Genomic DNA, 19,636 nt, shown 5'->3' with positions numbered 1-19,636 from the left:
AGTCCATTGTCATAGTGGCAGGGAGCTGAGAGCTCTGTATCCAGATCTAAAGGCAGTAGCAAAGAGAAAGAGGCAGTGAACTTGGTTTGGACTTTTGGGACATCAAAGTCCACTCCCATTGACACACTTCCTTCAACAAGGCTACTCCTACTCCAACAAAGACACACCCCCTAAGCCTTCCTAATTAGTGCTACTCCATGATGATGAAACACTCAAATACCTGAACCTATGGGGGCTACCCTTATTCAAACCACTACATTCTATTCCTTGGCCCCCATAGACTTGTAGCTGTATCATAATGCACAATGCATTAAAAAGTCCTCATAGTCTTTCCATCTTGGGACTTTCGAAGTTCAAAGTCTATTCCAAGACTCACGACAATCCCTTAACTGTAATTCCCTGTAAAATCAAAATTTAAAAAGCAGATCACATACTTCCAACATACAGTGCCACAGAATATACATTACCTTTCCAAAAGGGAGGAAAGGGAGCACCATGGGGAAAGACTGGACCAAAGCAAAATGAAAAACCAGCGGAGCAGACTCCAAACTCAGCATTTCCATGTCTGATATCAAAGTGGCCTTCACATCTCCAAGTCCTTTCAGCTTTGTTGGACTTCTCTTTATTGAGTGGTTCCACACCCAGTCTGCAGCTTTCCTTGGTGGGGATCCCACAGGTTGGGCATCTCCAGCATCTTGAGGTCTTCAGCACAATGCAGGCTTCACCTTCACAGCTTTACACAATGGCTTCTCTAGGCCTTTTCATGCAGGGACACCCTTGACACGTGCCTGGCTTCAGAGGTTTTCCATAGACACAGAGGGAGATCCCACAACACTTTTCTTGTATTCATGGCTCTAAAGCCAGAACCACATGGCTGAAGTTGCCAAATTCTTTTTCTTTCTGGGGCTGGAACTCAGCCCCTTAGTTCAAATATATTTCCATCAGTTTTCTGTTTTCAATGGTTTCTTTCACCGCCTAAACTTTAATCCCTTTTCAAAAGCTGGAAGCTTAGCTGGGTGGAACTGTGCTGAGGTCACTGCTCCCTTTATTCCATGTAGTAACAGAATTTTCTTCAAACATTTTATCTCCTTGAGCACAGGACTCAGCTACATTACACTTCCTGGTGCCCTTTCCCCCCGCCCCCCTTGAACAAACATCTTATATCTTTCCTTGCTCAGCTTGCTCTTTTTCATTATAGATCTGCATAAGAGTGGCCACTACTAACCATGCAACATAGTCAATACTAGGTTGTTGAAATCTCTGCCAATTCTGTTAATCCTAGACTTTTCAATTTAGCCTTGGGCAGATTTTTAAGACAGGGCATAAAGCAGCCACATTCTTTGCCAAAATATCAGAAGAATGGTCTCTAGGTCACTTACTAATATTCTTCTCCTCTGAAACCTCTTGAGTAGGGCTGTATAATCTATATTTCTGTCAGCCCCACTGTCTCCCATGCTTCTACAAGTATGTCCCAGTAAGGCACATTAAAACATTTAACTGCTTTTCTAGTTCAAAGTTCCAAAGGCCTATCACAGAAATACCCCACTCCTGGTACTAACTTCTGTCTTAGTGTTTTATTGCTGTGAAGAGACACAATGATCATGGCAACTATTATAAGAGAAATCTTTTAATTGGTGCTCACTTACAATTCAGATGTTTAGTCAATTATCATAATGCCAGGGAGCATGGTGGCATACAGGAAGACATGGCGCTGAAGAAATAGAGGACATTTTTCTACATTCGATCCTCAGGCAGGAGAAAGAGAGAGAGGGGGAGAGAGAGAGAGAGAGAGAGAGAGAGAGAGAGAGAGAGAGAGAGAGAGAGAGAGAGAGAGAGAGAGGAGACAGACAGACAGACACACACAGAGACACACACACAGACACAGAAAGATGGAGACAAAAATACTCTTTGGGATTTTGAAACCTCAAATACCTCCCCCGGTGACATACTTTCTCCAGCAATGTCAAACCTACTCCAACAAGGCCACACCTCCTAATCTTTTTCAAGTAGTATCACTCCCTGATGACAAAACACTCAAATATATGAGTCTATGGAGCCATTCCTATTCAAACCAACACAGTATGTTTGTCATCAGTATTCAGAAAGAATAATAACATTTGTGAATTGGATCTGTCTCCTGCAGTTTTATTTAAGGTGTGTATCAGTTCTAAACGTTGTCTGGTAGAGTCTTTAGGTCTAGCATATGAAGACTTGTGTCACTTGCAAACAGAGATAACTGATTTCTTACCTTTCCATTTGTGTCACTGTATTTCTTCCCAATACTCTAGCTAAGATTTTCAGTACTGTGTGGAATGATAGTGTAAATCAAATGGACACCTTGGATCTTTTTGCCCTTAGCAAAAATGCTTTGAGTTTTTCTTCATTTAATATAATGTTGTATATAGGTTGATCTTATATAACCTTTATTATGTTCAGATATGTTACTTATATCCTGAATGGGACTTTTGTCATGAAGGGCTGTTTGAATTTGTTGCTTTTTCTATATCTATCCAGATGATCATGTAGTTTCTTTCCTTGAGTCCATTTATGTAATTTACGAGACTTACTGATTTATATATATTGAACCATCTCTTCATCTCTGGAATAAATACAATGTGAACATGCTGAAGATTTATGATATTTTATTAATTAGGGTCATAAAAGTATATTGTTGAGAAATTTTGCCTATGGGCTCATCAGGAAGATTGATTTGTTCTCTCTCTCTCTCTCTCTCTCTCTCTCTCTCTCTCTCTCTCTGTGTCTGTATGTGCATATGTGTGTGGGTATTTATCTGCTTTTGATATCAGAGTAATTATAGCTTCATAAAAATATATCGGCAGTATTCTTTTCCTTTCTATTTTATAGAATGGTTTCAGAAGCGTTGGTGTTCTCTGAAGGTCTGGTAAAATGTACCAGCGAATCTCTCCAGGCAAGGACTTCTTTTAATTGGGAGATTTCTTTCTTTAGTTGCTGCTTCAACCTCACTGCTTATTATAGGTTTGTTTAAAATGTTTATCTCATCTTGGTTTAATTTTGGTATTTAATTTTGCATTTAGAAATGTACGTGTCTTTTTGACTTTTTTAAGTGGGATATATATTTACAAGATAAAACTTGATGCTTTGAGCTTCACTGGTGTCTGTTTTAATGACTCCCCTTTCATCTCTAGTTTTATTAATTTGAGCCTTTCTTTCTCTTGTCTAGTCTAACAAGAATTTCTCATTTTTTTTTATCTTTCCAAGGAGCCAACTCTGTTCAACTGATCCTTTGTACTTTTGTTGTTGCTGTTTACATTTCATTAATTTCTTCTCTGATCTTAGTGACTTCTTTCCATTTACTTACTTGAAATTTGACTGTTCTTCCTCTGGAGCTTTAAGGTATACACCTTGTTTATTTGAGATCTCTAACTTCGTTCTTTCTTTTATTATATGATTTACTTCCATCCCAGATTTTATCCCCTCCTTTCTGTACCCCTCCCTGAGCTCCTCACTGCTTCCCTCTACCTCTGAAAGGTGATCTCCCTACCCAGCCACCCACAAGGATCCCTCCAGTCTCTGATTTCTTAATGAAAAGACTTAGAGGTATGTAATGTGTAGTTAGTTTCTACTAACCTGCTTTAAGCTCCAGATGAACCACTCTTCCAGCCACAGCCCTGGTTTCCTTGAATTTGTGGATGAAACACACACACACACACACACACACACACACACACACACACACACACACACACACGCTTGTTTTTTATATGCTTTTTAGCTCAATGATGGGACACTTCTAAGACTCTAGTGGCTAATGTGCCTTATCTTCACTCTCAGCTCAACACCTCTAATGCTGCCCTCAACTTAGTTGCCTGGTTACCTTTCCCTTGTTCAGCACCCCAAATCTGCCTCCAGCTTAGATACATTTCTAATCTCCCACCTGCTACCCCAGGGAAACAGCCAACGGCCACTCCTCCTGAGATCTCACATGCCTAGTGGCTCTCTCTTCCTGTAAAGCATGAATAATCTTTTCCTCCTCCTGCATCTGCTAACCTGCCTGTGGGAACCTGGAAGTCACACTTCTTCCACCCGGTCATTGGCCATTAGCATTTTTACTGATTGATCAAGAACCAATTGGGGAACAGGACCATCAGTGTTCACATGCAGATTCCCCAACATCAGAACCACCCACTACATCTCACTTTTTCTATTTTTTTTTTAAAAACCTCTACTCTCAGACATAAATTGAACAAAACTGTAACAATCATGTAAATTACAAAGTATGGGATACAATTAACATCTAGTCCACCTTATTTGTCAATTAGATAGAGTACTCTACCATCATGCCTAACTTAAAGAATTTTAATTTTATCCCTGGATAATGTTTAGATTTTAGTTGTAACACCATCTGAAAATCATGTCTTTCATTCTATAAGCTCAGTGCTAAATAATTGAGTTTGATTATGGAACTGTAACTAGTCTTCAACTCTATTAGAAATCTGAGAATGAATTAAATATTACCTGCATATATAGGAAGCACCAAACATAGCTTCCAAAACTTAAACAATTATAGACACAGCTGACTACCTGGACAGTCCCTAATTTCTTATAATGTTGGAGCATCTGTCTTCAGCCTTCTGGCCCAGAACTATTTGGCAAACCTTTCCTGAAACATGAAATACAACGGACTAGCTTACCCTGTATTGGCAGAGCTTAGTAGTCAACTATCCCACCTATGATGGGCCTTTTTCAACTATACATTGTCTGCAGATAATATAAGCAAATTCTGTCTAGTGGCTACCTTACCACAATAAGCAACCTCACCTGGAGGTAAAGATGTTCAATTCTTCTTTGAAGGGGAATGGGGAAGCTTTCAAAAACAGACAGGTCTCATGGTCAAAAGATCCTTAATAATGAAATAACATTAAATGTCACATTCTGTGGATTTCTGATGTTTTCAAAGACTAAGTTAAGTGTCTCTGAACTATTAAACCTTACCTACTCTCAGCTGTTTTTCTTTGAGTAAACCAGAAACACTTTATTATAATTAAATGTTTGAGCAGGTGAAAGACAACACCACTGTCCTTTTATGACTTAGTCTGACATATGAAGGACGGTACAGTGAATCTTAAGGATTCCATAACTAGCAGGATTTACTGTCTAATTTTAGCTGAAGTTTTGGCTATAGACATTTTTATGTTCAAGCCCAATTACAGGGCCATTCTAATGTGGAGCAATCGGCAAATCAAGTTACCTGCCTGTCCAGTTTGATTTTCTTCACTTTTTCTTTTCTGTAGCCAAGATCTTCAGGGGGTCTTCCCCTGTCATATTTGATCTTTTTTTCCTATTAATACAGATACAGAGTCTCTCTCCCATAATAGCATGTCCTTGTTCCAGTAACCCGAAATCATCAAAGGTATAGATTGATTCAAATTAGCAGTCTCTTTTTTCTTCAGGCCTGTCCTATTTTGACCTCTCTCCCAGATTTTTAATATCCTAAGCACCAAACTTACAATCACATGCATTTTAATAATTGAAACAATTCAAAAACAATCAAAGCAGTCTACACAGTTCATTATCTACTGAGACAGTGCCCCTCCACTGTTCCCTGTCTTGTTCTTACATGATTGATTTTTAATAGCGAGATCAAGGCCTAAATTTATTTATTCATCTATGTGTATTTAAATTCTCTCTTCTATGGAGATTAATACCTCGGTGGGTATATATATATATCCCTGTTTTCTTTATAAGAGTTACTATAACGCACTCTGAATAATTACTATCATCCATGGAGACAGTGCTCCACCACTCTCTCCTGCCTTGTTCCTACACAAGATCACTGCCTAAGTTTCTACCACCTGTCTGAGACAAGGTTATTTCCCCATCCCCTGATCTTGAGCTACATTTTAAGATCAAAACCCTCAATTTATTCACCCATGTATACTTAAATTCTCCCTTCCATGGAATTAATATCCTTTCCTATTTGACTTTAATTTATTTCCTTCTATTTACTGTATAAGCCTATTCGCAGGCTGCCAATGGCATATGCCAGCTAAACAATCCCAGGATTACAGTGCAGCCCATGTTCACAGATCCCGTTGCTTGTGAAGCATAGACTTGAAATTTTCCTTTAATGCAATTGCCTTTATTCTTCTCTCTAATATTAAAAACAATTAAACAAATTATCATTAATCTTCCGTCCTTTGGAGATTAATGTATATATTATACATATATATATTATCACCTTTCTAATAATATATATATTGTCACCTTTCTCTTTATATGAGTTAAATTAATATCCTTTCCTGTATAACTTCAATCAAATCCCTCTATTTACTGTGTAAGCCTGTTCCACGGCTATCATTTGCCATGTTAGCTAAGCAATCCCACAATTCCCGCAGAGCCCACACTCAAAGAACCCAGGTGCTTATGGAGCATAGACTTTAATTTTCCTTTAAATCAATCCTCCATTTCTGCATCTTATTTAGACTAGATCCAGTGGCCTGCCTTCTCCCAGCAGGAGCTATTAGTATTTGCTGTCTAAGCTCTTGCAGAATCACTAGCCCACCTCTTATGTCCTTGGGTTGCCCTGGGTATGTCTCATCCTTAAGCCATGAACCCCAGAATTGTATGCGCCAATTTAATACACCTTTTGTCCTAGTTCCAAACCTGTGTGGCTTGGGGAGGAACCATGTGGCTTGGGCAAAACCTGCAGCTCTGTTAAGAAACCACCTCTAATCTCACGCCACTGTGAGTGTTTTCTATAGAATTTCCAGTAAACTCTTAATAGTGAGTTGTACCCTAAACTGGGCCATAGTCCCCAACTCTTACATGCTGGTAGTCTTTCTGTTTCTGCCCTACACTTCTCTGGCCTGGACTTCTTCCAGGCATGGTGCTTTCTTCCTCCTCTCAATCCTTGCTCAGGAATCCCCTGCCCAGCCATTAGAGAAGAATGTACATTCAGTCATGTTTTGTGAAACAAATCTTCTGCAAATGTCTATAAAGTCAATCTGAAATCTTTTCCTCACTGGAGAGATGGCTTGGCGGTTAAGAGCACTGACTGCTCTTCCAGAGGTCCTGAGTTCAAATCCCACCAACCACATGGTGACTCACAACCATCTGTAATGGGATCCGATGCCCTCTTCGACTGTGTCTGACAGCTAAAAGGTACTCACATAAATGAAATCTTTCCCTCACTTTCATTAGTTCTTTAGGGATGAAAGGTATTTTGATCATATTTCTCTTTCACCCTCTCTTTCAAGAATCCAACCCAACTTTGAGACCTATTTTTTAAACCCATTAAGTACAGTTGGTGCTACCCATATACTCTTGGATATGTGGCCTTCTGCTGGAGTGAAGTCAGTCCACTAGGAGCCACAACCTTAAAGACAATGAACATCCTTCCAGCAACTATCAATGCCAATACCTCCTCAGCTGGAGATTATATGCACAAATTCAAAAATAATTTAAATAGAGTTACCCTTTAGTGGGACAACAAAACCCCTAGCAGATTCCAGAGGATGAGAAATAAAAAGCCTCGAGCTAGGAATGGGTTATCTCTTTCAGAGTTGTAGGCCAACGAGGTCCTCTTGATCTTACAACATTATAGGCTACTGCTGATGCTCTTGGTTCCCCCAACACTTAGACAGTAAGATCCTACTCCTGAAGACAATATATAATTAGGTCCTAGAACATGGAGAATTAAGCAAGTAGTCACCTGAAATTTCATCCCTACATGCTGGCTGACTTTTGTGGTGTTGGAAGGTGCTATGCATGCTACTAGAGGAGAAAAGTAATCACAAAACTTACCCTACTGGAAACTCTGCAATCTACAGTAATGGCCAGCCTGACAAGGCATTCTTACTAGTATGACAGTGACATGAATGTCACGAGAACAACCAACCACATCTGATCAGATCAATGCAATAAGGCCTGTTCCACAAGGTGAAACTCATATCTGGCACTGATATCAGAGCCAGGAAACTATGGGAGGGTAAGTAATAGGCCGTAGTGGAGAACCTACTGCCGTTACTCTGGTAAATGGGCATAGAATTAAACTGACTCCTGATGACTTATCGTTATACCCATAATTAGTACACCTCTCAGCCCTAAACACAGATGCTTCTCTTTTGCAGTAGTTCGTGACTAAAACAGTGGCTAAAAACCAGTTAAGGTGTAGAGAATAAGAAACTATGGCGTTCTCAGCCTTAAATGAAACACCTATATTACATTCTTCCCCACAAGGGTCATAGCAGAAGATGGGGCAGAAAGATTGTAGGAGCCACAGATGGTGAATGACTACAAGAAGATGGTGTTTTCAGACACAGAACAGTTGCATGTTTGAATTCCCAGCAGTTGAGATCTTATACATGTCACCTGTGGAAGCCACACAGAATACCAACAGGGAAGGCAGGTGGGCACCAAGTCCCACTCCTACCCTAACGGAGGAACTATTAACTATTGATCTGTGATATCGAATAAGTCAGTTATCTCTGTTCCTTTTCCATCAGGATCACCTGTCACTTGGTGAGAGTGGGACCCTGAATCCTCTCACTGCTATCATGATGGGGTTAATATGCTAATTTGTTTACCTTTAGTAGTGATTACTTTATGCAGGTAGACGAATCTGTGTTTGGGGTATATATGTTTAGAGTAGCGATGTCTTCTTGGAGGATTGTTCTTTTAATCAATATGAAATGATCATATATTTTTTATTTTTCTCACTAGTTTTGTTTGAAGTCTGTCTTGTCAGATAGCAGAACAGTGACACTTAATTGTTTTCTGATGCATTAGCTTGTGATACCTTTTCTCATCCTTCTGCTGTAGATATCACCTGTAATTTGTCATGAAGTATATTTTTGATAGCAGCAAAGAAATGGATCTTGTTTGGTTTTTTTTATTCAATATACCAGTGTTTTTTATTAGGGGAATTTGGACCATCAATCCTTAGAGTTTTTTTCAAAAGTTGTATATAGAAACTTGACATTTTGTTGATTTTGTGTGGTTAGTTTCTTCTGTCTCCCTTCTGGCATTATTGTAACATGGTTTATTCTTTCCTATGGCTCCTAGATGGATCTGTTTCTCTCTTCAGAGTGAAGTGTTCCTGTAAGTACCTACTGTAGAGCTGACTTACTGCTCATAAATCCCTTTAGTCTATTTATCCGTGAAAAGTTTTTATTTTTCCTTCAATTGTTAACAGACAGCTTTGCTGGGTATAGTAGTCTGGGTTGACAGTTACCTTTGAGAAATACATCATTCTAAGCCCTTACACCTTTTAAACCTCCATTTGAAGGATCCGGTATTGTGGAACTGTCTTTACGTTTGACTCAGTGTTCTCTCTTGCTGCTTTCATTTCTTTGTTACAAATATTTGCTGGTTTAATGTCACAAAGGAGGTTCTCTTTTAGTCTTGTCTGTTTGGTGTCTTAAATGCCCTATTTCTAGATATCTGGATTGGAGTCTCTTTCCTTAACTCTGGGAAAGTTTCTGTTATTATTCTTTTTTTAAAAAAAATAATCTCTATGCCTTCACAACTATATTCTTCTGTGTCTACAACTGATACATTTTTAGGATGTCTCATATCCCTTGGAAGGCTCACTGGGACCTACCTTCTCACTATTTTTCCTGCATCCCTGTTGGGTTGTCCTAGTTCCTCCACTTTTAAGCTCCAGATATTCTAACCTCTCCCTAGTCTCCCCCCCCCCTTTTGAGACATAGTCTTTCTATGTAGCTGTGGATGGCCTGAAACTCACTTTGCAGACCAGGCTGGTCTACAGAGACCAGAACTCTACCTGCCTCTGCCTCCTGAGTGCTGGGAATAAAAACATCCTTGGTGTATTCTATTGCTGAGACTCCATACAGAGTTTTTTTTTTTTAAATTGCTTACTATGTGTTTTATTTCAACATCTCAGTCCCCGCCCCCCAGCATTTCTACCTCTGCTGAGTTCCTTTCACATAATCCATCACCTTTCTTATCTCACTCAGCTGGCAAGGCTTTGAAGATCCTCAAAATCATTGTTCTGGGCTCTGAAGCATATAGCTAACTCTCACTGGATGCCATTGCAGTGGAGTTAATAAATTCTGTTGTTAATAATTTCCATAGAGTTAATAAGTTATGTTGTCTTGGTTTTTCATGTTTCTTGTGTTTCTGCACTGGGATTTGTCTTATTTTTCTTTTTACCAGCTGTATTCTTTCAGCTGAAGTGTCTGCCATGTTCACATGAGACTTGGATGAAGTAGCATTGAGTGTGTAGATCAGAAAATAATTCCTCAGGCCAGGAGCTCTGTGTGTCGGTAAGCTCTATATTATTCCTCTAATGAAATATTAAATGCCAGAATCCCACAGATGTTTGATGCTGCCACTACACAAAGCCAGTAGTAGCCAATTAGTAGTAACAATGCCCCTTTGACTTCAATACCTGTTGGAGAATAAACAATAAAAAGGAGTATGGAGAACACTCAAATTTTAGTTAATAAGATTAGGCGAGGTAGGGAAGTGGTTCAAGTAAGGATAAGGATTAAATATTATTTTGATTTTGTGAAGAAAAATTAGAGGTGGGTAAAGTGACTAGAAAAATAGAGGTTGAAAGAACTGTTAGGGTCCATGGATTTGAAAGATTTAAGGCTTTGAAAGGTTTTAATTAGAGGTAGAAGGGGAAAAGGATGAGGGTGAGAGGAGACATAGGAACGAAGAGGAGAGTATATGGGTATATAACTGAATGCACCATAAAGAATGCTGTGTGGGTGGCCACAGGGTGAGCTTAAAATCGCTCACTGCTTTGCCAGACCTGGGTTTGATTCCCAGCACCCACATGGCGTCTCAAAACTGTAACTCCAGTTCCAAGAAATAAGGTAACTTCTGGCTTCCAAGGGCATTGAATGCATGCCTTTTAAGTGTATAGACAGACAGACAGACACACACACACAGACACACACACACACACACACACACACACACACACGGAGTACTCATACACATAAAAACAAACAAATATTTTATAAAAAGAATGCCTTAAATCACTGGTTCTCAACCTTCCTAATGCTGTGATCCTGTAATACATTTCCTCGTGTCCTGGTGAGCCCCAACCATAAATGACTTTGTTGCTACCTCATAACTATAATTTTGCTACTGTTATGAAACACAATGCAAGCTGATACGTGACTCTGAAGGGGTTGCAGCCCACAGGTTGAGAACCGCCGCCTATGGTACTAAGTCCTGAGAACTGTATAACAGCAGCTCAGCCATCAGGGGGACAAAAGAAAAGAAAAGAAAAGAAGAGGTAAAAAGAAAGCTGGTGGAGTGAATTGCTGGCACAGCGTCACTGAGTTGAAAAGTGATGTTCTCAGGTCCCTCTGGCTCTGGCAGGATTTCCGTGGTGTGGTGTGGAGAACAGGAGTTGGCTTTTGCAGAACCCAGAGTTCTTGGTTCTGGCATGTGGGGGAGGGAAAGCAAGTCCTTTCTCCGTTGTTCCGAGGTTCCCTGCGCTGCACAGTGACCACCCTGTCCCTGAAAGCCTGCCAGGTGTTGGAGCACAACTTCCCCTGTCTCTAATGCTCTTCTCTGTCTGGTGAGCAAGCTGGCTGCTGTGGTGTCAGTTGGAAAGGGCTGCCGACTGACAGAAAGGGTTTCCCCCTCCTCTGCCTATAGTAGCTGCATTTGTAAGGAGCTTCCGTGGCATATAGTGAAAGTGTGCTGAGTTTGTCTTTCTGAGGCTGACTTATTTCATTTAATATACTGTTCTCCAGTGCCCTCTTCCACCAGCAGGAGGGTTTTTTTTTTATGGACGAATAACATCCCCTGACAGTATTATATTTTGTACCATGAACACTGCTGTAGCAGTAACCACGTAATTTCTGACGTCCATGCTCCAACGTCAGTGTCTCTGCAGATACACCCAGTAGTGGGATTTGCAGACTCAAAGGCTGGCTCTACTGATGGTTTTTAGAGCAGCCTCCACACCTCTCCCACAGTCAATGCTACAGTCCCACCAACAGCAAGTGAGAATTTTCTCCACATTTATATATCACTATTGCAAATTTGTTGTGCACAGTGCTGACTTTGAAAGACAGTTTCCTTCAAGTATATCAAGTATTTTGACCATTCTCAGCCCCCATACCCTTCTTTTCCTTTTTGTCCTCTTCCCCACCCCCTCTACTGGTTTTCTTCCTTGTTCCAATCTGCTTTCTGCATTCATATAGAGTACTGGCTGGTTTTTTGTGTCAACTTGACACAAGCTGGAGTTATCACAGAGAAAGGAGCCTCAGTTGTGGAAATGCCTTGATGAGACCCAGCTGTAAGAGATTTCCTTAACTAGTGGTCAAGGTGGGAGGACCCAGCCCATTGTTGGTGCTGCTGTCCCTGGGCTGGTGGTCTTGGGTTCTATAAGAGAGAAAGCTGAGCAAGCCAGGGGAAGCAAGCCAGTAAGTAACATCCCTCCATGGCCTCTGCATCAGCTCCTGCTTCCTGACCTGCTTGAGTTCCAGTCCTGACTTCTTTTGTTGATGAACAGCAATGTGGAAGTGTAAGCTGAATAAATCCTTTCCTCTCCAACTTGCTTCTTGGTCATGATGTTTGTGCAGGAATAGAAACCCCGACTAAGACATATAGTAATATATACACATACACACACAGCAGCTTAATGTATGTACATACAACCTAGGATCCCCTATGAAGGAAAGCATGTGGTGTCTATCTGAATTGTTCTGTTTGTTTGCTTGTTTGAGAATAGATTTTTCCATATAATATATTCTGACTACGGTTAGTCTCTCTCAACTCCTTCCAGATCCTCCACACCCCCACCAAACCCAAATAATATTTCTTTCCTTTTCATTAAAAAACAAGATCTTTTTGTGTACATAACCTCATAGTGCCTTCTAGCTTGCACCTTCCTTCAGGGCAGACCATCAGTTTGTCTGCTCCTCTGAAGGCCTCCCAGGAGATCTGCTACAGCCAGGGCCACAGGTCTCCCAGGAGACCTGCAGCAACCCAGGGACACAGGAGGCAGGCGCCAGATAGAGACACCCAGGCCAGTTAACACCAGAGAGAAAACAAGAGGCAAGCACAAGACCATAAGCATTAAAAGCCAATATACTTTGGCATCAGAACTCAGTTCTCCCACCACAGCAAGCCCTGGATACCCCAACACACCTGGTAACCATGATGCTGACCTAAAATCCGATCACACGAAGATAATAGAGTCCTTTAAGGTGGATATAAATAACTCACTGAAAGAAATACAGGAAAACACAATCAAATAGGTGAAGAAATTGAACAAAGCCATCCAAGACTTAAAAATGTAAATAGACACAATGAAGAAAACACAAAGGGAGACAACCTTGGAAATGGAAAACCTAGGAAAGAGGTAAGGAGCTACAGATGCAAGTATCAACAACAGAATACAAGATTTAGAAGAGAGAATCTCAGGTGTAGAAGATACCTTAGAAGATAGTGATACAATGGTCAAAGAAAATACAAAACATAAAAACCTCCTAACCCAAAATATTCAGGATATCCAGGACACAATGAAAAGCCCAATCTTAAAAATAATAGGAAGAGGGGTTGGGGATTTAGCTCAGTGGTAGAGCGCTTGCCTAGTGAGCGCAAGGCCCTGGGTTCGGTCCCCAGCTCCGAAAAAAAGAAAAAGGAAAAAAGAAGAAAAAAAAGAAAAAATAATAATAGGAAGAGAGCAAAGATTCCCAGCTCAAAGGACCAGAAAACGTTTTCAACAAAATCATAGAGGAAAATTTTCCCAACCTAAAAAAAGAGATGGCCATAAATGTACGAAAAGGCTATAGAACACCAAAGAGATTGGACCAGAAAAGAAAATCATTTCATCACAAAATAATCAAAACACTAAATGCACAAAACAAAGAAAGATTATTAAAAGATGTAAGGGGAAAAGGCCAAGTAGCATATAAAGGCAGACCTATCAGAATTACATCAGACTTCTCAACAGAGACACTAAAATCCAGAAGAGACTGGATAGAGGCTATGTAGACCTAAAAGAACACAAATGTCAGCCCAGGCTACTATACCCTGCAAAACTCTCAATCATTGTAGATGGAGAAACCAAAATATTCCAGGCCAAACCAAATTCAAACAGTATCTATCTACCAACTTAGTCCTATAGAGGATTCTAGAAGGAAAGCTCCAATACAAGGAGGGTACCTACACCAAAGAAAAGACAAGATATTAGTCATCTCACAACATAACCGAAAGGAGAGAATCACATACACTAGTGCCACCTACAACAACAAACATAATAAGAACTAACAAGCATCAGTCTTTAATATGTCTCAATGTCAGTGGACACAATTCCCCAATAAAAAGACATAAGCTAGTGGACTGCATATGTAAGCAGGAGCCAGCTGCATACAAAAAAATGCACCTTAATGATAATGACAGATGCTACCTCAGAGTAAAAGGGGGGGGGTGTCTTCCAAGCAAATGGTCTCAAGAAACAAGCTGGAGTAGCCATTCGAATAACCAATAAAATAGATTTTCAACCAAAAGTTATCAAGTGAAGTGGGGAAGGACACTTCATATTCATCAAAGGAAGAAGCCACCAGGAGAAAGTCTCACTTCTGAATATTTATGTCCCAAATGCAAGGGCACCTACATTCATAAAAGAAACTTTACTAATGCTCAAAACACACATTGAACACCATGCAATAATGGTGGGAGACTTCAACACCCTACTCTCACCAATGGACAGGTCATTAAAACATAAACTAAACACAGACACGGTGAAACTAATGAAGGTTGAGAACCAAATGGATTTAACAGATATATAACAGAACATTTGACCCTAAAACAGATATAGCTTCTTCTCATCATTTCATGGTATCTTCTCCAAAATTGACCATAAAAATTGGTTAACCACACCAGCCTAAACCAAAACAAGAAGATTGCAGTAATCCCATTCATCCTATCAGATCACCACGGAGTAAGCCTAGACATCAGTAACTATCAAAACAGCAGAAAACCCATGGAAACTGAGCAATTCTATTCAGTGATAACTTGGTTGGGGAAGAAATAAAAAAGAAACTAAATCCTTTCTAGAATTCAATGAAAATTATGACCCAGCACACCAAACTTATGGGACACAATGAAAGCAGTGCTAAGAGGAAAATTCATAGCTCTAAGTGCCCTCATAAACAGATTTGGGAGATCCTACACTAGCAACTTAACAGCACACTTGAAAGCCCCAGAACAAAAAAGAAGTGAACACACCTAAAAGGAGTAGAGGGCAGGAAATGGTCAAACTCAGAGCAAAATCAACCAAATAGAAACAAAGAGAATGATACAAAATCAACAAAACCAAAAGCTGATCCTTGAGAAAATCAACAATATAGATAATCCCCTGGCCAAACTAACTAAACTCCCCAGAAATCAGAACAAAACCAGAAAAGAAAAATGAGACCAAAACAACAGAAACTGAGGAAATTAAAAAGTTATCAGATCCTACTACAAAATCTTATACTCAACAAAACTGGAAAATCTAGATGGAATGGATGATTTTCTAGACAAATACCACATTCAAGAGTTAAATCAAGAGCAGGTAAATTATCTAAGCAGGTCAATATCCCCTAAGGCAATAGGAGAAGGAGGTTTTGGGGAGGGGGAACACCCTCATAGAAGAAGGGGAGGGGGAGGAGATAGGGGGCTTATGGCTAGGGAAACCAGGAAAGGGAATAACATTTGAAATGTAAATAAAAAATATCCAATAAAAAAACCTTCTAACATAAAACAAAAACCCAAAACCAAGGGCTAGATGGCTTTATGGTAGAATTCTACCAGACCTTCAAACAAGAGCTAATATCAACACTCCTCAAACTATTCCATAAAGTAGAAGGAACACTACCTAATTCATCTATGAAGCCACAATTACTCTGATACCTAAACCACACAAAGACCCAACAAAGAAACAGAACTTCAGACCAATTTCACTTATGAATATTAATGCAAAAACACACAATAAAATTCTAGCAAACCCAAATCCAAGGACAGATCAAAACTATTATTCACCATGATCAACAAGGCTTCATCCTAGGGATGCAAGGTTGCTTCAAAATATGAAGAGGCATTAACATAATCTTCCATGTAAACAAATCTAAAGGAAGAAAATTCACATGGTCATCTCATTAGATGCTGAAAAGGCATTTGACAAAATGCAATACCCTTTCATGTTAAAAGTACTGGAGAGAAGATGAATCCAAGGCCCATATCTAAACATAATAAAAGCAATATACAGCAAACCAATGGCCAATATCAAATTAAATGGAGAAATACTTGAAGCAATCCCATTAAACTCAGGGACAAGACAAGGCTACCTGTACTCTCTGTATCTATTCAATGTAGTACTTGAAGTCCTAGGCAGAACAATTAGACAACAAAAGGAGAGCAAGTGGATACAAATTGGCAAAGGAGAAATCAAGCTATCACTCTTTGCAGATGATATGATAGCATACATAAGTGATCCTAAACATTCTACCAGAGAACTTCTGCACTTGATAAACAAGTTTAGCAAAGTGGCTGGATATAAAATTAACTCAAACAAATCAGTAGCCTTCTTTTATACAAATGATAAACGGGCTGAGAAAGAAAATAGAGAAATGGAACTTTGTTGATCCCGGCCAACAGCTCCCAAACCTTGTGGGAGAGAGAGTTCATTGCCCAGATAGGTGGGCACTCCTGAGACTGCAGGGCAGGAGAGACTGCTAGTACTGCCCATGCTTGCCCACATCCTTGGCCCAAGAGGAAACTGTATAGGGCCTCTGGGAACAGGAAGATAGGGGAACTCAAGCTGCAGAAGCGCTGCAGTCCAGACTTCACCCAGATCTGAAGGGACCCGGTCAAACAGCTCCCTGCACCAAAATTCCATGGGAGTGAGAGCTAGACCTTCAGAGGGGCAGACATGCCTGGGAAGCCAGAGGAGACTACTCTCTGCCCACATTTCTGACTCTAGAGGAAAATGCCTATTGCCAGCTGGGCCCCCTGTGCACAGGGACCCGAGAAAAGGCGGGACAGGCCCTTCTGGTTGCTGCCCTCACAGAGAGCTGAAAGCCATCCCTGAGGAGCAACTTGAGACCTGAGACCAGAGGTAAGACCAACTTTTCTGCTCCAAGTGACCTGTCTGGTGGCCTCAGGACACAGGCCCACAGGAACAGCTGAAGAGCAGTAGACAGGAAAGACTACACGCCCGAAAGCAGAACACTCTGTTCCCATAACTGGCTGAAAGAAAACAGGAAAACAGGTCTACAGCACTCCTGACACACAGGCCTATAGGACGGTCTAGCCACTCTCAGAAATAGCAGAACAAGGTAACACCAGAGACAACCTGATGGCAAGAGGCAAGCTCAGGAACACAAGCAACAGAAACCAAGACTACATGGCATCATCGGAGCCCAATTCTCCCACCAAAGCAAACACTGAATATCCAAACACATCAGAAAAGCAAGATCTAGATTTGAAATCACATTTGATCAGGATGCTGGAGAACTTCAAGAAAGACATAAAGAACTCCCTTAGAGAAATGCAGGAAAACATAAGTAAACAAGTAGAAGCATATAGAGAGGAATCACAAAAATCCCTGAAAGAATTCCAGGAAAACACAATCAAACAGGTGAAGGAATTAAAAATGGAAATAGAAACAACAAAGAAAGCACAAAGGGAAACAACACTGGATATAGAAAACCAAAGAAAGAGACAAGGAGTCGTAGATACAAGCATCACCAACAGAATGCAAGAGATAGAAGAGAGAATCTCAGGAGCAGGAGAGTCCATAGAAATCATCAACACAACTGTCAAAGATAATGAAAAATGGAAAAAGCTACTGGCCCTCATTGAAGGAATCAGAGAAAGGACTGAAAGAGCTTGAAGGGGCTTGAGACCCCATATGAACAACAATGCCAACCAACCAGAGCTTCCAGGAACTAAGCCACTACCCAAAGACTATACATGGACTAACCCTGGGCTCCAACTGCATAGTTAACAATGAATAGCCTAGTAAGGGCACCAGTAGAAGGGGAAGCCCTTGGTCCCACCAAGACTGAACCCCCAGCGAATGGAATTGTTGGGGGGAGGGCAGTAATGGGGGGAGGATGGGAAGGGAAACAACCATTTAGAAGGGGAGGTGAAGGGGTTAGGGGGATATTGGCCTGGAAACCAGGAAAGGTAATAACAATTGAAATGTAAATAAGAAATACCCAATTTAATAAAGATGGAGGGAAAAAAGAAAATAGAGGAACAACATCCTTCACAATAGTCACAAAAAATACAAACTATCTTGGGGTAAGTCTAACCAAACCAGTGGAAGATCTGTATGACAAGAACTTCAAGTCTCTCAAGAAAAAAAGTTGAAGAAAACCTCAGAAAATGGAGAGATCTCCCATGCTAATGTATAGGTAAGATTAACATAGTAAAAATGGCCATCCTACCAAAAGCAATCTACAGATTCAATGCAATCTCAATCAAAATTCCAACTCAGTTCTTCAAAGACATGGATAGAACAATTCTCAAATGCATCTGAACTAGCACAAAACCCAGGTTTCTGAAAACAACTCTTAGCAATAACAGAACTTCTGGAGTAATCACTACCCCTGACCTCAAGCTGTACTATAGAGCAATATTGATAAAAACTGCTTGGTATTGGTACAGAGACAGGCAGGTAGATCAATGGAATAGACCCAGAAATAAACCTACACACTCATAAATACTTGATGTTTGACAAAAAAGCCAAAAATATACAATGGGTAAAAGAAAGCATGTTCAATAAATGGTGTTGGTCTAACTGGTAGTCAGTATGTAAAAAAATGAAAATAAACCCATATTTATCACCTTGCACAAAGCTCTAGTCCAAGTGAATCAAGGATCTCAACTTAAAACCAGATACACTGAGTCTAATAGAAGAGAAATTAAGAAACAGCTTTGAACTTGGCATGGGGGAAAACTTCCTAAACAGAACTCCAATAGCTTAGACTCTAAGACCAAGAATTGATAAATGGGACCTCATGAAACTGAAAAGCTTCTGTAAGGCAAAGGACATAGTCAATAAGACAAATCAGCAGCCTATAGTCTGGGAAAAAATCTTCACTAACCCTACAGTCTGGGAAAAAAATCTTCACTAACCCCACATCCAATAGAGGGCTAATATCCAAAATATATAAAGAATGCAAGAAACTAACCTCCAAAAAACCCAAACAACCCAATCAAAAAATGGGTTAAACAGAGAATTCACAGCAAAGGACTCTCCAATGGCTGAGAAGCACCTAAAGAAATGTTCAAAGTCCTTAGTGAACAGGAATATGCAAATGGAAACGACCCTGGGATTCCACCTTACACCGATCAGAATGGCTAAGATCAAAATCTCAGGTGACATCACATGTTGATGAGGGTGTGAAGAAAGAGGAACACTCCTCCATTGCTGGTGGGATTGCAAATGGGTCCAACCACTTTGGAAATCAATCTGGAGGTTCCTCAGAAAACTGGAAATAGATTTACCTGAAGACCCAACTATAGCACTCTTGGGCATATACCCAGAAGATGCCCCACCATGCCACAGGGGCATGTGCTCCACTATGTTCATAGCGGCCTTATCTGTGATAGTCAGAAGCTGGAAACAACCCAGATGTCTCACAAGGGAAGAATGGATACAGAAAAT

Source organism: Rattus rattus, chromosome 7 (genome assembly GCF_011064425.1).
Source record: "Rattus rattus isolate New Zealand chromosome 7, Rrattus_CSIRO_v1, whole genome shotgun sequence".
Taxonomy (NCBI): Eukaryota; Metazoa; Chordata; class Mammalia; order Rodentia; family Muridae; genus Rattus; species Rattus rattus.
The sequence above is the reverse complement of the archived record's forward strand: the minus strand, read 5'-3'. Positions refer to the sequence as shown.